This window comes from Manis pentadactyla, chromosome 2, assembly GCF_030020395.1.
Source record: "Manis pentadactyla isolate mManPen7 chromosome 2, mManPen7.hap1, whole genome shotgun sequence".
Classification (NCBI taxonomy): Eukaryota; Metazoa; Chordata; class Mammalia; order Pholidota; family Manidae; genus Manis; species Manis pentadactyla.
Genome location: NC_080020.1, coordinates 219697670 through 219714652, shown reverse-complemented (window position 1 = coordinate 219714652; position 16983 = coordinate 219697670). Strand labels below are relative to the sequence as shown.

Below are 16983 nucleotides of genomic sequence, written 5' to 3'. Positions count from 1 at the left end.
TGATGGGGCTGGAGAGAGCACTGATCATGAATGGTTAGTGGAAGTCTTCTATATGGCAATTAAAGTGCTAAGTCCTGGGTCCTAGTTGATATTGTGAAGACTATACTGCTACGATTTTTATTTTATTTTAAAAATCCTCCTCTTGGCAAGACAGAAAAAGAGAGGAAAGGAAGAACTGGAGGGAGTGGCCAAGGCAGTGCTGCGCCCTTACCCTCGGTCCAGCCCCTGGCCTTGCAGGGTGTTGCCCAGCAAAGAGGTAACTCCCTCTCTTGCACTGCCACTGTGCCAGTGCCTACTTCTGTCATAGTCCTTTTCACACTGTCTTGCACTGCCTTGCTTTGGTCACCCTTCTGAGAAAGTATTCTCCTTGAAGTAAAGGCTATGTCATAGTTATCTCTAATCCTTATTTCTAATACTGAGGACCAAGCACATGACCTGGGACACAGTAGGCACTTAATGCATGCTAGTTTCTTCAATAAATAAATCATAGATTACACAGAAGAGGTTCAATCCACAGAAATACAGGTTCCCTCTCCCCCTCTCCAGTATTGCCATGTACTTTGTGAAAGAGTTTCCAATTTGTCGGGTTTTAAGGCCAGGGGATGCAACTGTTAGAGACTGAGAAAGCGGCACACGGCTCCACAACACATTGTGAGCAGCGACTTGTACTCTAAGAGGTGTGTGTATTGGGACAAGGAAAAGAAGGTTTAAGGAAATTAATGGGTGATCCAGAAGCAGTTATTTAAAGACCACTGGGATATTCTACAAGTAACCCACCTCTCTCCTCTGAGGCCAGCTTACCGAAAGGGAGAACATTCTCTGGTCCACAACTGCTGGGCTAAAATAAAGGGCTAAAATTCATAAGAGGATGTCAGGTTTCTATTTCAATCTTTTTCATTTCCCCTTTCTTTGTGTTAAATGTTGTCTTAAGAGCTGCTCCCTCTCCATTTCTGCTTTTCTGGTCTGTGCTGTTCAGTTAGTTCAGTGCAGTTAGTAATAGTTGTCAAGATGAGAGAGAATTACTCTTTAAAACACTTAGATTTTTTTTCTCTTAACCTTCCTTTTCACATCAGCTATTTCTGTAGGTAATAAATTTTAAACTGTGAAAATTTCTTTGATCAATTATGTTTTTAGGTTTTTCATAAACATGCTGATTTTATTACTTACGGAAACAATTAAGAACACATTGCTGTAGGATTTCGCCTATATTGTCCCAAGTGAATTCTTTATGTTTGCAGAGATTGTCCTATTTACTGATTTTATGAGGATCTTGCTGATATTTTTATTTTCATAAAATAAATAAAGATGTAGGTATTGTTTAAAAACACCATTTGAACACACTCACGTCCTTGTTGACAAATAATGGTTAGAAATGCAGCAAGATCTACAATTCAAGATAAACAGGTAATTCTATGCCTGCCCCTGACCTCACAGGCCGTGCACAGGGTCGCCTGTAGGTGGCAGCAAGAATGCTACAGACTGTACCGCAAAATAATACCAACAGCATAATTAAAACGAAAGGACAAATTAAAAATAGCTTCATTGTCATGTTCATAGTGCTGTGTATTTAGCTTCAGGCAACAGATTTATTTTACAGACAGAAAAGGAGCAGGCATGACGTGCATCCGGGAATGGAAATTAGGTAACCTCACAGCACAAAGGGCAAAAACAATACCCTATTATTTTTATATGACCAGACTGAGGAAACGGACAATACGAAACTCTATAAATGATTCCGTTGGCACCGAGGGCAGCTCAAAGGCACATGGCAAAAGCTTGACATTTCAAACTGTGCTTTGTCTTACGTCGTCATTTCAGCTCCCATTTTCCGAAGCAATGAAATCAGGATGCTGATCGCACAGGAGCCACAGATGTGCGCTACCCAGTATATTTTAGAAAAACCAAGTGCAATACGAAGAGAAAAAATACCCTGTGAGATGTTTTTCAACTTGTCCTTAGGCATCAGCAGTGTCCCTAGTTTTAGGCCGGAAGGAAGAAGCTTTCATTTTAGACCACGTGTCGGGAATGGTCCATCTTCTGAGTGATGAGGCACTAACACTGCCTCAAGCCTCCATTTCTCCTGACCAAGGTGAGCGAGCTGGGGAAGTTAGGAGGGAGGTAAGCAGGAAGTGCTCACTATACCTGCTAACTCCAGACACGGATCATGGTGTTACTCCTGGGAGAGTCATTGATAGGTTGTGAGGTGGTAAGGTGGAAGAAGGAAAAGGTGCTGAAAAAAAAAGTCCAGAAAGCAGTAATATACTGAGTGTTAGCAGCTGGGAAACTCAGACACTGCAAGCAACAGTTACCTATTAAACACCCATAATGTACGTGTCTTGGTATGGACCAACATAGAATGGTTTCAAGCTTAAGTAATAGAGGAGCACTCCTCTTCATTAAGAAAGAATAAAGTCTGATTTCAAGAATAGCTCCTCTGCTGCTATAGAGCGAATGTTTGTCGTCACCCCTAATATACAGCCCCCACAAAATTCAGATGGGGTTGTAAGCTAATCCCATCTGTGACAGTATTAGGAGGTGAGCTCTCTGGGAGGTGGTTAGGGCATAAGAGCAGAGTCCTCATGAAGAGCATTAGAGCCCTTGTAAAAGAGTTCCCAGAGAGCTCCCCCGTTCTTTCCTCCAGATGGGGGGAAAGAAGGCCATCTGTGACCAGGAAGTGGGCCCTTGATGGACATTCAGTTGGCTGGCACCTTGATCTTGAATTCCGCAGGCTCCAGAACTGTGAGAAATAAATGTCTGTTATTTATTGTCCATCCAGTCTATGGTATTCTGTAAAAACCCAAACAGCAATTTGTTGAGTATCAATCATTGATTTTGTGGTCAAATTGCCACCTGATATGCTAATTGCTGATGTTACCCCTCAAATGCAATCTAGAAGGTGCTATATTGCCTCAGGAAGATTCAGAGTAGCTGCTACTCACAGTAGATCTCATTTATGATGCTTTCCTTACTTGAAATTTACTGTTTGGTATCCTTATGATTACAGTAGTGAGAGGGAACAGGAACACTTGTGAATTCTGAAAATAAGTGAGAAAGAGATTAGTGGGGCAGGTGTTGGCAGGCATTGTCCATTTCATATCCCTGCCCCCATTTTCCAAAAGGCCAAAGGGGTCAAGTGCAAATGACATCATTTTTTTTCATATCCTTTCTATCTTGGCAGATTATTCTGTTTTTATCAATGGTCCTTTCCGTCTTGATGATACATATTGAAAAACAGGATTAGGGGATTGCCAAATGATATGAAAAAGATGAAATTAAAGTTAGAAGGGAGGTTCAATCAACTGGAGTGATTTCCTTTCTTTATATGACTAGACTTGACACACCAGAGGGCAGAGAGCGGCATTCTAAGTAGAGAAGGTGGCTGTAATTCCCCTTGTTACCTGAGAATGGGTCACGGCAATGCACTAACACATTGCAAGTGTAACTGACTGAAAGAAGGGGAACAACTCACGATTCCTGTTGTGACAGGTTGTTTTGTGTTGCCTTGTTTTTTCGTGTGTTGCGAGTGATCCCTAATTCCATCACAGGGGAGTTGGGGGGTGTGACCAAGGCTTTACAAACTGCTGGAGACAGGATTTTATTTCTGAGAATGTCCCAGTTAAGGTGGGATTGGAGAAATGGTCTGGGCCAGGTTTAAGATGGAGTTTGATAGGAAAAGTTGCTCTTAAGGTACCAAGAAGACTAAAAGATATACCCAGAAGACTTAGGGTATATCAAGATTGAGGAGTTAAGCCAGGAGCTCTGAGTTGGCACACTAGAAAGGGGAGAGAGCAGGTGTAGAATAAGTGAGGAAGCCTCTGCACAGTCACAGCAAATAGCTGTGGGCAAATGCACTGTTGCTCTGTCAGCAGGTAGGTAGTTACGTAAGAGGGAGTCTGGCTGTGTGGAAAGGCCAGATCCCTCTCTCCAAACAGCAAACACATTAAAGTCACATGTGCTGCAGGGAATTCATCCACCTTTGGGAACTGTGGAATTACAGCTTTACACTGGCACACTCTTCAATTTTTGACACATAGTGATTTGACATAAACTGGCATCTCTTGGAGACAATCTGACAACAAATACTATTAATCATTTCATTCTGAACTGCGCCTGTATGGTGGAGGGCCATTAGACACATGCCTGTTGGAGACTTTGTTATACATTATGAGCTGTGTGGGGATTTGCTTTGAAGGGGAGACACAATTAGAGATGGAGATTTACAGAAGACATAAGAGGCAGGGGGTCTCTTATGTTTTACTTCCTAAAGCCAAAAATTCCCATAAAATCCCTACTTAACTCACATTCTTAAGCTAGAGATCAAGCCTTCTGAAGAATAGGCACACCTTAAAATCAATCCACATGGTATTGTTAGGATCAAAGAAAAGATAATGCTCTAAGGGCCCTGCTGCTTGAATTATTGGCCCAAGTAGACCTCAGCTGGCTTATAGGGATGAAGGTAGTCTAGAAATTACTATCTGGATTCCTTCCTCCTCCTTAGACTGATGCTTTTAGGATCAGAGACCTGAATCTCTTCTATTGCGACCCTGGGACTTTCCAGAGACCCAGGTCTTATTCTAAGGAAAATACATAGAGGTATCCATATTATAATTGATATATTAGGTTCACAGATGATGGCATTCATCATTTTGGAAAACAGGTTTTTTTCTCAGATAAGGCAAAATTAATTATCTAAGGAAGGGTTTGTGTAGGTGGTGATGGAGTACCTCCTTTTATACTCTAAGGCACGGGGTGACACAAAGAACTTAATACCCCCAAACAAGCTCTGAACTGAGATTTCATGAACTCCTGTTCTTTTCTTAGTATCACATCTGCATGATCTCATGGATGGTCAACCACAGAAATAAATGTTCTTTGCACTCAAATATCATGCCTTGTTTTGGTATCATTCCTAATAATGCTACTTGAAAGCTTCCAATGTTTCTGACCTTCTGGCATCAACCTCTTCTCTGAAAGTCAATTTAAATATTGAATCCCCCATTATGCATGACCAGAAAATTATTATATTATTATAATGATTACATATCCCTCCCTTAGGACTTCTGTGCATCCTTGATGAGGAGCTAACACATCCAGAGGGCTTTCCATCACCTCTTGCTCTTACCCAATGTTCTCCTTCCCTCCTAATCCTTTCTGGTGGTTTCTGCACTTTTTCTAGTCCACTTTGCTCCTAATAATTAGAGGCATGACAATTTACTTTCAAGACACTAGTCATAGTTGTTAGGTTTAATTTCTAAGTTGTGAAGATAAAATACAAAAATTAGAAAGCAGGAAAGAAAATCTTAAAAACAGACATCAGGCATAACAGCTTCTAAATTTTATCTTCCACTCCTCTTCCCAGAGACCTCTCCTGTAACGTCTACGACAGGGGACATAGAGGTTAATGAGCAGGCGCCTCCCTCAGATCCCAGCTCCCTTCCTGCTCTTTGCCACCTTCCAGGGTTCTCTGTTCTGGACTATTCCAAATCTATAGCTTCCCACCTTGAAGCTAGTTTATTGTTTAGGGCATTTTCTGTCCTCTTCATCTCTGCCTTAGGTAGTTTTGCATAGCCAAAAGGTGCATAGAAATTATTTCCTGAACAAAAGGAGAATGAAACTAGACAATAATTCTTTCACTTCTATATCACGATAATATCAGTCACATGAACTACAGGTGGCTTTTAAAAATAATTTTGTATCCCTTCTGATTAAGAACAATAGTAATCATATTAATAAATCCCTCCATTTCCAGCTATAACCTCAGTAATACTGACTGTCCTTTTATTTCCCATCTGTCAGCATCCTTTTCTATTTCCCTAATATAACAATTTTAAATGTTCAGTCTTCTTCTTGAGACCCCCTACCCAAACCACAACCCTAAAATTTGCAATACAAAATCCCTTTTTACTATTTGGGGAAAAGTGGGTAGTTTTTGCATGCTCACCCTCAACTTTCAGCTTTTCTACTTATATTTTAACTTACCTATACTCTCACCACAGTTACCTCTTTCCTTATAGTCTCAAAGAATGGGCTTTTCTCTTTACACTCAAGGGCAAATCTCCAGATGTGCTACAGATTTCATTTTCCCTGTGAAATCTAAGGTTTGCTCCTTTGTTATCCACTCTCTCTCTCTCTGATTTTTCAGCCTGTTCTCTATACTGACTACTTCCCCAGATATCAGCCACACTCTAGTTTTTTTTTTTTAATCTTAATACTGACTAAGACTTATATTCCTGGGTTGGACACACTTTGTTTCAATGTACTATTCTTCATGTTTAATTGTTTTATACATTTATTTTATCCCTAAATTCCATCCACTACTATTTTAATACTTTTTCATCTATATTTTTAATTGATCTTAACTTGCATTTAAATTTTTGGTTCTACCTTATTTTGTTGTTTTATCATAGTTTTGCTAATCTTTTAAACTAAAGCTGGGAGGCTTTCCATCAGTTTATTACAGATGAATTGCATGACTGCAACGAAGAGCTGGAACAAGTTGTGTTGATAAACTGTTTCCTGAAGATTTGGTAGAACACAGCATAGAAGTATTCTTAGTGACATCTTAGAGGCATATCATTGATACCTTTCCAATATTTCTGTTCAGTTTTATCTTTATTGAATGAATTTGAATCATTTGTGTTCCTCATCAGTTTTCATATTGAATTTTATTTTTATTATCCCTTTAGTGGTTATCATAAAAATATTACCAAACATTTTCAATCTTACATGTTTTTATTAATATCTAGGGTGAATTTTTAGTTCTATTTTCCCCTGAATAAGAGAAGGTAATTTTCTTTTCCTTCCTTGATCACTTCATATGTTAACATAATTTACTATTTTATTTCAAGATTAATATTTTTATATTATATATTTACTGTATTTCTAGTGTCTTTACTCTTATATCCCATATTTTCTCATTCTTGGATTTATTTTTAATTTTGATGGAATATATATCTGAGTAAGTTTTTAGAGAATGTATGTAGGTAAGAACTTTTTATGACCATGCCCACATGAAAATTTCTGCATTTAGTTCTTTCCCAATTGCTATTTGTGTAGGTATAAAATCTTAGATTTGAGATCATTTTATCTTATTTCTTTACTGAGATGTCCCATTATGTATATTGACCTTCCAATATGTATGATGTTAATGATGATTTGTTTAATCTTTTTAACCTGAATTCATTCTCTTTTCCTGAACACATTTTGGGTTTTGTTATTTTATTAAAGTTTCAAAATTTTACTTCAGTATGTTGAAATGTGGTCTTCAAAACCCAGTTTTGTTTGTTTCCAATAAGTTTTTCCTTTTTCTTTTACTATATCTCACCTCAATTACATTAGCTCTCTTCTATAAATCCTATTAGATATATTACAGAGCTTCTGGATCTCTCCTCTTTGTCCCTTAATGTGTCATGTCATTTGCTTAATATTCTGTCTTCTGGGGGCACTTTTTGGATATTCTTTTTACTCTATAACTTGTTCCTTAGTTGTGTTGGGGAAATATAGTTAAAAACAAGACTTCCTATCATCCAAGAAAACCTTTCCTTTCCACAAAAATAGAAGAGAAAGAAGACAGTTTTATTATTAAATAAACATTAAGCCAGAATGTGATGTGCATGACAGATGATCTGCTAAGAGTTTGTAAAAACAGAAAGAAACCACACCCTTTCATATAGCTTGGCCCCAACAACCCACTATGGGTTCTCAAGATAACTAGTCCTCAAGTAAGAGGACTTACACAGCACCAGTTGTCACACATAATTCATCCTAAATTCATTTGGTATTTGGAATGACCAGCTTTGGTAACTAGCTTGCTTTATCCAAAGGAAAACTGAACTTTTCATATTTTTAGGACAGGAAGTGGTATTACAAGTGGGTGGGTTTTAGCCCATGTAAGTTAGATTTCCACCCACCCACAGAAGGAGGTCCTCGGTACAGACATTCCTGGATTATAAAGCTGGCAAGAAGCTTATTTAGCCTTTAAAAAAAATTCCATACATTTCAAAGAGACAGAAAAATAACCCTTGAAATTACAAGTTTTCCAAAGTAAATGCTATTAGAAAAGGAAGAAGGTAGTCTGTGACCTTACTTCCAACAGAAAGAATTGAGCCTCTAACTTTCAATTTGTCTTTGCTTTATAGTGTGACTTCACTTTTATTTTCACGATCGCTAATTGGTTCCTTGTTTTTCAGCAGCCCACTCTTGTTTTATGAATGTAGTGAATGTTTAAAATTCTCTGAAGATATCAGGTTTGTTTGTTTTGTGCTTATCTCATGCTTACACTTTTCAATCTGCCTTTCAGTTCATTCAGATTCAGCTTTCTGCCTCTCTTCTTTTTTTGAAAATCTCTGTTTGCTTCCTTATGAACGGAAGCACTACCTGAACAAGTTTGTCTTTAGTGATGTTAAGTAGGGGAAAGATGCACTGATGCATGGAATTTGCTGATAATTTGTAATCTGGATTTAGGGTCCCTGTACTTCTTGGATTAGGAAGCCATCTAGGGCCCTGTCCCACCAGCACAATTGCTAATATTCACTGCTTTATCTGGTTTCAAGGCAAGTGATAAGCACTGTGGAACAGGAGCTGGAGAGATGGAAAGGATACACAGACCTAGTTGTTTCAATACAGCTCTAGAAACAATCATCCTGACAATTATTACCATCATTTCCAGCTCCTTATGTCACTGGATTCTAATCTGAGTTCCCTGTACCTGGCATATTCAGTTATCCACCCATCCAGCTGTACACTTTATTTCTAACCACCAAGGCCTTCATTCTAGGGAATCTGCTTCATGGCCAGCCCCGGAGTTTTGAATGATTAGCCTAATCACAGCAGGTTCTGATACCTTTTATTTGGTCCAGAGGTGAACTTGTAGCCCAAATCTGACTGCAAAAACTATTAAGAACCAAGTGATTCTTCTGTATGCTGAGATCTTGGAAAGGTAGTTCTCCTCCATCCTTATAAGAGGGTTACTCAAGAAGAAGCTCTTTCCTCTTCTCTTTTTTTCCTGCTTGGGAGATTTCAAGTCAGGAAATAGTGTTTGGAGTTCCAAGATACTTTATATAAACTTGATAATAGAAAATAATTGCAGAGAAGGAATTCAAGAAGGTCCTGAAGGGTGCTGAAGCTACATAGACCAATGGAACCAACCTGGAGGGGCCCATATCTAGACTTTGTTGTAAGTGAACAGATTATATGACTTTCTTTTCTCTTCCCTTATTTGCAGCTCAAAGCACACTCCACTCCACTCACTGTCTCTGTTTCAAGGGCTCTTCTTTTTTCTACATGTGTTTTGAGCTGTAATTTTCTATTTTGTTTCCCTGTAGATTTGATATCATCTGCTTTTTATCTCAGGAATTCCTCATCCTTGATCTGACTGAGGAACTTTTCATATTTTCAGCATTTCAGTAGATTTATTTTAATAACAATTATAAGAAATTTGTACATACAAATTTTCTGACATGTAAGAGGCTTGGAGCAGAATGAGACTGTGGAGAAATACTCCCAGTTTGCAGTCTTTCTACAACTGTCTGCTCCGCTGTCTTTCAAGTTTCAGTTGCTTGTCATTTCCTCTAATAGTCGTTCTGTGATCTCCCCAAAGTTGCCTCGCATGCTGTGTGCACCTCTGCTGAACTTACCACACAGTATTGAAATTGTCTTACCGAAGTCTGTCCTTCCATTGGCTTGTGAAGCTCCCCCATCACACTCTAGAGGTTATTAGGCATATTTTAATTCAGAAGAACTTGTTCATGGTCCTCCCTCAAAACATTTTCTTCAATTGAACATATTCTGGTTCTTGAGGGGCTTATTTTCTACAAGGCTTAAAATCTACAATGACACTTCTTATAAAATTCTGAATTTTTCTTCTTGATTTATCCTACTTGAAGTTAAGAGATCTGTATTTAAATCTTCAAGATAAGCCTTTCATGGAGAATTTCACAAATATAATTATAAAATGACCTTCTTTCTCTTCCCCAATTTATCTACTTAGTCTCTCTTTTTTTGTGTATGCCTCTGTTTATAAATAAGGTTGTGTCTTGAAGTTTTTGATGTGATATTAAATGATTCACAAGTAAATTTCCCAGGCAACTATATTCAATTTGATTGTTTTCAATTTAAGTTTCAAGTTCACAGAACCTTAATTGAAACCTATTATGTGATGAGCTTTGTGCCGAATTTGTGTACAAATGTCAATTTATCTTTGTTAAGGAACACATCTATATTTACATCTATATATGAATCTACTTCTATATCTAGATCTATATTTACATCATTACCTATATCTATATAGTTAAATAGATATGTCAATTTCTATGTTTAATTCTGGATTTCAATGCAAGTATGTTAAAATGTGATGTGAGTTTTTCTAAAAAGAAAAAAATATCCATCTATCCCATATGCAGCTGAATCTATTAAGGGGTGTATGTTAGTTAAATTAACATTATCAGTGGTATTAGTAGGCTACTGTAACAAAAATATCATAGACTGGGTAACTTACAAACAAAAACATTTCATTTCTCACAGTTCTGGAGGCTGTTAAGTCAGAGTATGGTGCCAGCATGGTTGAGTTCTGATGAAAGTCTTCTACTAGGCTATAGACTCAGGACCGCTGTTTGTAGTTCACGTGGCAAAGAGCAGAGAGGGGAAGCAGGTTCTCTTGTGACGGGATAAGAGCACTTGATGTCATTCAAGAGCTCTCTATCCCCACGACCTCATCTAATCCTCATCACCTCCCAAAGTCCTTCCTCCTAATAACCGGACATCTGATACTGGAGTGGGAGGGCAGGTAGGGCTTCCGCATGTGAATTTGGTGAGGGGATGGGCCGCAAACATTTAGTCTGTAACATACGGTAGTAGACGATCCTTGAAACGTGAAGTCCCGTCAGTGACGACTTGGCATCGTGAAGCTGTGATGCCCATGTGGGCATTCTGGAACCCAGTCTGAAACATGTCTACTGTATTTGGTATGTGGTTTATTAGCCACCATGAGCCAAACAACGTAGGAGGCAGGCGAGAGAGAGAGAAAAAGAAGAGGGTAGAGGAAGAAAGGAGAGAAAGAGGAATGGTGCCTGTGCACACGGGGGTGTTTTATTGCTGGGACCTGAAAGTAACACACATCATTTCCCTCAGATGAAAATGGAAGATGACAGATGGTTGCAGGGAAGAGGCTGAGAAATGTAGTCTAGCTGTGTGCAAGAACGAAAAGATTTAGATCGGATTTGCTCTGCCGTAGACCTCCAGCAAGTGGTCAGCACATCTGACATCTGGCCACGGGTGAAGACCGGGTGAGAAGTTCAGGCACATCTTCTGTTTTTCACTACTATCAATCTCATTTCCATTTGTTTTACTAAAACTCCTCTAATCAGGTCAGCTTGGGAAAATTGACCGGACTAATATATATAAAGTCAAAAGTGAAAATGGATACTTACTCAGCAGGTGTCTCGCCCCAGATTCTCTGAGCTCCAATGATCAGTATATGAAAATGATTTTTCTCTTATTAGCCTATGTAATGAGCCACCAGTCAGCAAGGATGCAGTGCATCAGTTGATTTTTTTTTTTTAGTTTAATAAAGAAAGAGAAAAATTTTGTTGGTGTTGTAACCATTAGTCAACTACAAAGTTTTTTCCAGGGTAATTTGGTGGACACAGGAGGAGATGGTATTGACTGGGTATGTAGAGATTCTAGGCTTTTCTTTTTTCCTAGTTTTTAATAAAGCAAATAGAAGTCATTGTGAGGTATTGATAAAACCAAAAGCACCTAAGAAATATAGTACTTGAAGAATTAGGAGGAGGGAGATTGAATGTGTACACATCTCCTTAGGAGAGAAGATTTTCTTTCTCCTGTTCTCCAGTGGTATACCAGGCTGATGTGATTGGTGTGTAATGTAAAATTATGTTTGAAACCTTACTATAGCTCCTTACAACTACTGTGTATTTGGGAAATGACCTATTTTGTGAGCCTCAATTTCTACATCTCTGAAATCGGTGTAACTATGTTTAGATATAATATATTTATGGAACAGAACTCTTTGAAGGATTAAAAGCAACAAATCAGCATGCCTACCATGGCACATGCCTCCTGGTTAAGCACTCCAGAAATGCCAGTTCTTGTTGGCTGGAGAAATAAGGAATGGGGTAGCATTCTGGAAAATGACCCGTCTGAAACAACAGACCCAGAATGTGGAACCCCTCTGAGTATTTCTTCAACATTTATTGAAACATGACCATGTCCTGCAGGCGCTCCATCCTCAGTGAGCCTGAAGTATCTTGCATGTACTTCTATGAAAGCATTACCATGTTTACATCTAGGCTTTTGAGTGTTGTGTCTCTTTAAACATATGTGAACTTATGAGTGAATAGATCATGTTTCCTCTTCTTCACTCTTCCCTCTTATTCCCAGGACTAAGTGCCAGTCCTCATTGTTGATGCCCAGAATTGTGCCAGGCACCACAGGCATCAAGAATGGGATGATAGTTTTCTGCTTTTATAGAGTTTACACTGTACGGCACTTTTGGCTCAACCCTGCTTTCTTAGGTATATTTAAACCTGGCCCAGGAAAGCTAGGATTGTTCAAACATATTGGTTAAAGGAACCATATTTATGTGCAACCCATGAGGTTTAGGGTGATGGAAAGAAAGAGGAGATAAGAGCCCAGTTCCTCACTTGGTTCCACCCAACCCAGGGCCTGGTGGGAGAGAACAGAGTGCGCGGGGGTGGTTCAGCCACTCTGGTAAGTTGCCCCCAGCACAGAATAGCTGAGCTGAAGGTTGCAGCTCCCAACATGCCAGGCACAGATAGATGCATGACTCAGTTCGCTGTGGACATGACACCGATTCCTTCATATTTTACCTGTTGGGGGAAAAAAAAAATTGAAATGTACCAAGGAATTTCCTTCATAAAAGTGATGACCCTTCAGGAAAACTTATGAAACAGAGCCAACTATATATTTCCTCTAAAAAATCTACCTGATATTTAGCTTGAATGTGGACATTTTTCTTGTGTGTGAAAAAGCCCCTCATGTCTTGTGCATGGTGTTTGATGTGTCAGGCTGCCTTGACAATTTTCAGAGCTCGTCCCCACAGGCACCTGTATGAGAACAGAAAACAGAGCAAGCAAGTTGGAAAGCAGAAAAGAAGTAGGAACTCAGAAGTGAACTGAGTCTGTGCTCAGGCCCAAATAGTAGCAGTGGAATATTTATATTTCTGAAGTTAATTTTTTTGTAAAAAAACTGCTTGTTTGCACATTAATTTATAGTTTCTGTCTTTTTTCTGCACCACATGCACCAAATTTAGTAATTAACTTTTTAAGCTGAGTTCAGCAATTTTTTGGGCTTAGTTTGCAGTCCAGAAAACTGATCACATACTTACCCTGACAAGACCGTCTTAATGAGTCTGAAACCAAAAGCTGAAGCCCTGGCTGAGCTAATTCTGCAACTCAAGGCCCCGAGCCAATTGCTGGAAATTATCCCAAATAGACCCTGAGTCTTGCCATCTGCAACACCGTCCCCCTACAAATGCCCCTCCCAGGGGTTGGAAGGCATGGCACACCAAAATGTCCTCAGAAGAAAAACATTTTCTCTATTTTAATTGCATTTTAGGAGAAAAAAAATACAATTCTGCAATATTTATTGCTCTGCTCAAATGGAGAAAGAACCCTACATAATATTGTAGCAATTACAAAGGTCAAAAGATTTTCTCTCCTCAGGCTGTTTGATGGTACAGAGAAGCAGCACTTCTGAACACATAATGAACACCACAATTTACATTTGGATTGGGAAGAAACCCCCAGCTCCCAGGAAAGGGGTTCTAATGAGATCCTGCATTAGTATAATACTGCTTTCAAAGCAATCACCAGCATGCTGATTGTTCCCTGGCCAGGGCTGAATTCATGAGACCTATTTTGTTACAAGATGAAGGCATGTTCAACAGAAAAGACTGGTTTTCAGAAGGGTAGAAGCCACTGGGATGTGTGCAACTGAGTCCAAAGAACCACTTCCCATGCCTGAGGCTTTTAGCAGCTCTGTACTAGATAAAAGAATATCAGAAAGATAAAAGGAAGACACCTTGACAAGTTTCAGGATGCAGCGCACAGAGATACCAGATTTCTCTGTGGCTGGAATCCTTCTGGACAAAATCACTACAACTGGGAGAGAGGTTGTTCAGGATCCAGGACCACCTTTGGGACAAGGAGCTTTATCTAACGTGACAGTCTCACCAGGCTGGACCCATCAGGGATGTGGGGTGCCTTTTCACACCCCCATAGGGTTGGGAGTTTATGTTGGAGGGAGAAAGTCTGCTCTCTTAGGTGAAGAAATGATGCACAAAAGAGGGGTGTTGGGGAGTCAGCTCACTAGTCAGAGACCTAGCTGTTCTTTAGTCGAGGAAGTTGTTCATACCAGTCTCTGGACTGTGACATCATTATGTGCCCTATGTTGGCCTGCCTCTTTCCCTCTCTGCTCTTTAATTGACAACAGTCCTCTAAAAACATGATATCTGAACTGAACAACTCCCAATATAGGGTTAACCTTCAGACTCCCTATGACTGTAAATTCATATCTGTAAATTCATGCAAATTATATGTTAGAATATATTAGCTCCATGAGATCACAGGCTCATATTGAGCCTATTTTAAAAATAAAACTCTCAGAAATCTATGGTCTTCCTTATTCTATACTGATGCAAATGGATTTTTGATTCTAAATATGGAACTCTATGCATTTATTAGTGTCAGGTTTCATTTTATTGGCCTAGAACATTACAAATTTTCAAGATAATTTTGAACTTTGATTTTGCCATTGATGACACTAAGTGCTGCCTTCAAACATTACCAAGGATTCCATTTGACAAGAATATTCTACATATTTTTTGTCAGTTACTGGGCTGAGAGTATAGGACCAAACAGAGCCAAGGGAGGAATCCTAAGTGTGGCCTCTGGAAGTCCTGTCCAGGCTGACAAGAAGCCAGTAAATAAACCCACCTTGGGCTTGCAGTTAAAGCAACTATAAAACCAGTTTCCAAACAAATATATGGGCTCTGGCTAACATTTTTATATACTATCAAAAAATATAATTGAAAAAATCTTTTTCAGTTGTTTCTAAAACCAAAATATGCCTACATTAACAGCCTTTACCTGGATAATGAAAAGACAAATTTAGTGTTATCTGATGTTTTTGTCCCATAATATTCAGAAAAGGTCACTGCCATCCTGTTCACATCTTTGAAGCAATCAGCAAGAACTGACCAGTCCGATATTACCACCGCACACCTCCTACCCCCTTCTGAAAATCCAGATTATGTCTCTTTTAATATTGTCTGGTACATTTCCCATGCTCCAGAGATTGTCAAAGATTTTTACTTTTTAGCTATCATCAAGCAAAGCATTGTGACATATTTAATTAATAAAATAATCATGTTGAGCATGATAAAAAATATTGACACAGTGGACAAGTAACTGTTGTGAGCCAAGAATTCTGAAGATTCCATTTGGCTCTGTGGCCTTTGTCAAAACACAAGTTTCTTAAATCTTAGTTTTCTTTTTTGCAGACTGAGAGAATTAGTCATGAATGTGATAGTTCTAAAGTTCCATGTAGTCCCAAGAGTTTATATTCTAAGTTTAACTACTATGGACAGCCAGGAAGTCATTTATAACTTACCTGTTATCTACAGTGCAGGAATCTGCCACTGATAGAGAATTGAATCCACATTAAGATCTATTACTTTCAAGAGTTTCAGTTAGAACTTCTGCTTCCTTTATGTAAAGGGCAGAGCAAGTCTAAGAAAGAGGAAATGCTACTTCTCAGCCTGTGCATGCCTGCCAATCAGAAAGACCATTTTGGGATTTGATGCAAAGTTATTTCTGGTTGATGACTCCACATGCCAGAATTCTCAGTGATATTTTTAAATCCCTGCAATAAAGTCTCAGTAGAAGAAACTGCAAGATGAATTACACATGCTTATAGATCTGTCTCTGACAAACTTCAGGGTTTTCATTCATCTTCATAATTTCAGCACTCAGTGTCCCAGAAAATCTTTGGGGAATGAAATTGAGAAGAAAACCAATGATCTCACTCAACAGTAAAGACCAGGGGTTAAATATATTGTTTTTCTAACTGAAGGCAGAAAAATATTGTTTCTAAATCCTCTACAACAGTTATTTTCTCTTTCACTCCCTTAGGCTTTGGTTGATGAACTATTTTCTGAAGAAATTCCTTTGTAGATGTCTTTTCATTTACTGAGAAGATCTAATTGTTTTTCCGAGTTATGAGTAAAAATACAGTGGACTCAACTCACTATGTATCATGGCTTAGAAAAATATTGTTTTCAGGGCACTCTATTCTGAGGAAATTTGCTTTCATAAAATGCTCTTGTAGCAGAGTTGTTGTTACTTAGGCCATCATTAGGAACCATTTACATCTTTTAGCCAAATCAGGTTCATTATACATATCCTAAAAATCATCAGGAGAATCAAATGAAACTCCACAGTCCTATCTTTAACCATGCCAGATCAGTGTGGCATTCTTGCTCTTGAAGTCCCCTGACACTGAGGTAAGATGTGCATTTCTTTCGTAGCCTAAGTGTAACCCTTTCTGCCTCATGCCACCCTACTCTGGGGGAAAACAACTGTACGGCTGGAAACAGTATTCTTCCCTCACCATCCTACCTCCCCAAGTGGAGTTGCTTATCAGATTGTTCAGATGCCAGGATGCTGGTAAAGCTCTGTTCACTAGTAGGCAAGGTCATTGTGTGTTACAAGGAGACATATACAGGTGCTGCATCCTCATTAAGCAGCTCTGCTCAAGGCTTAAGACTTGGATAACTTACCGACTGTAGTTTGCATTTATCCTTCACTCTTGAGGTGTTGGGATCATTGCTCTCGAGAGCAAGGAGAGTAGTAAGACAGAGAATTTGACCAGGTCCTGAGATTCAGCCAGTGCTCCGTTAAAAGTCTTAGGAAGGATTGTATTATACAAGACACCTGTTCGACTAAA

General features: G+C 39.0%; 1 long non-coding RNA gene across 1 annotated transcript; it reads right to left on the bottom strand.

Annotated features, from left to right (window-relative positions):
• Positions 1–11590: 11590 nt before the first annotated feature.
• Positions 11591–15748, bottom strand: LOC130682725 (uncharacterized). The gene is made up of 3 exons (XR_008996019.1): positions 15649–15748; positions 12962–13082; positions 11591–12845 (listed from the first exon to the last, which is right to left on the bottom strand). It is a non-coding gene; the product is annotated as an uncharacterized LOC130682725 (long non-coding RNA).
• Between the last annotated feature and the right edge of the window lie 1235 nt (positions 15749–16983).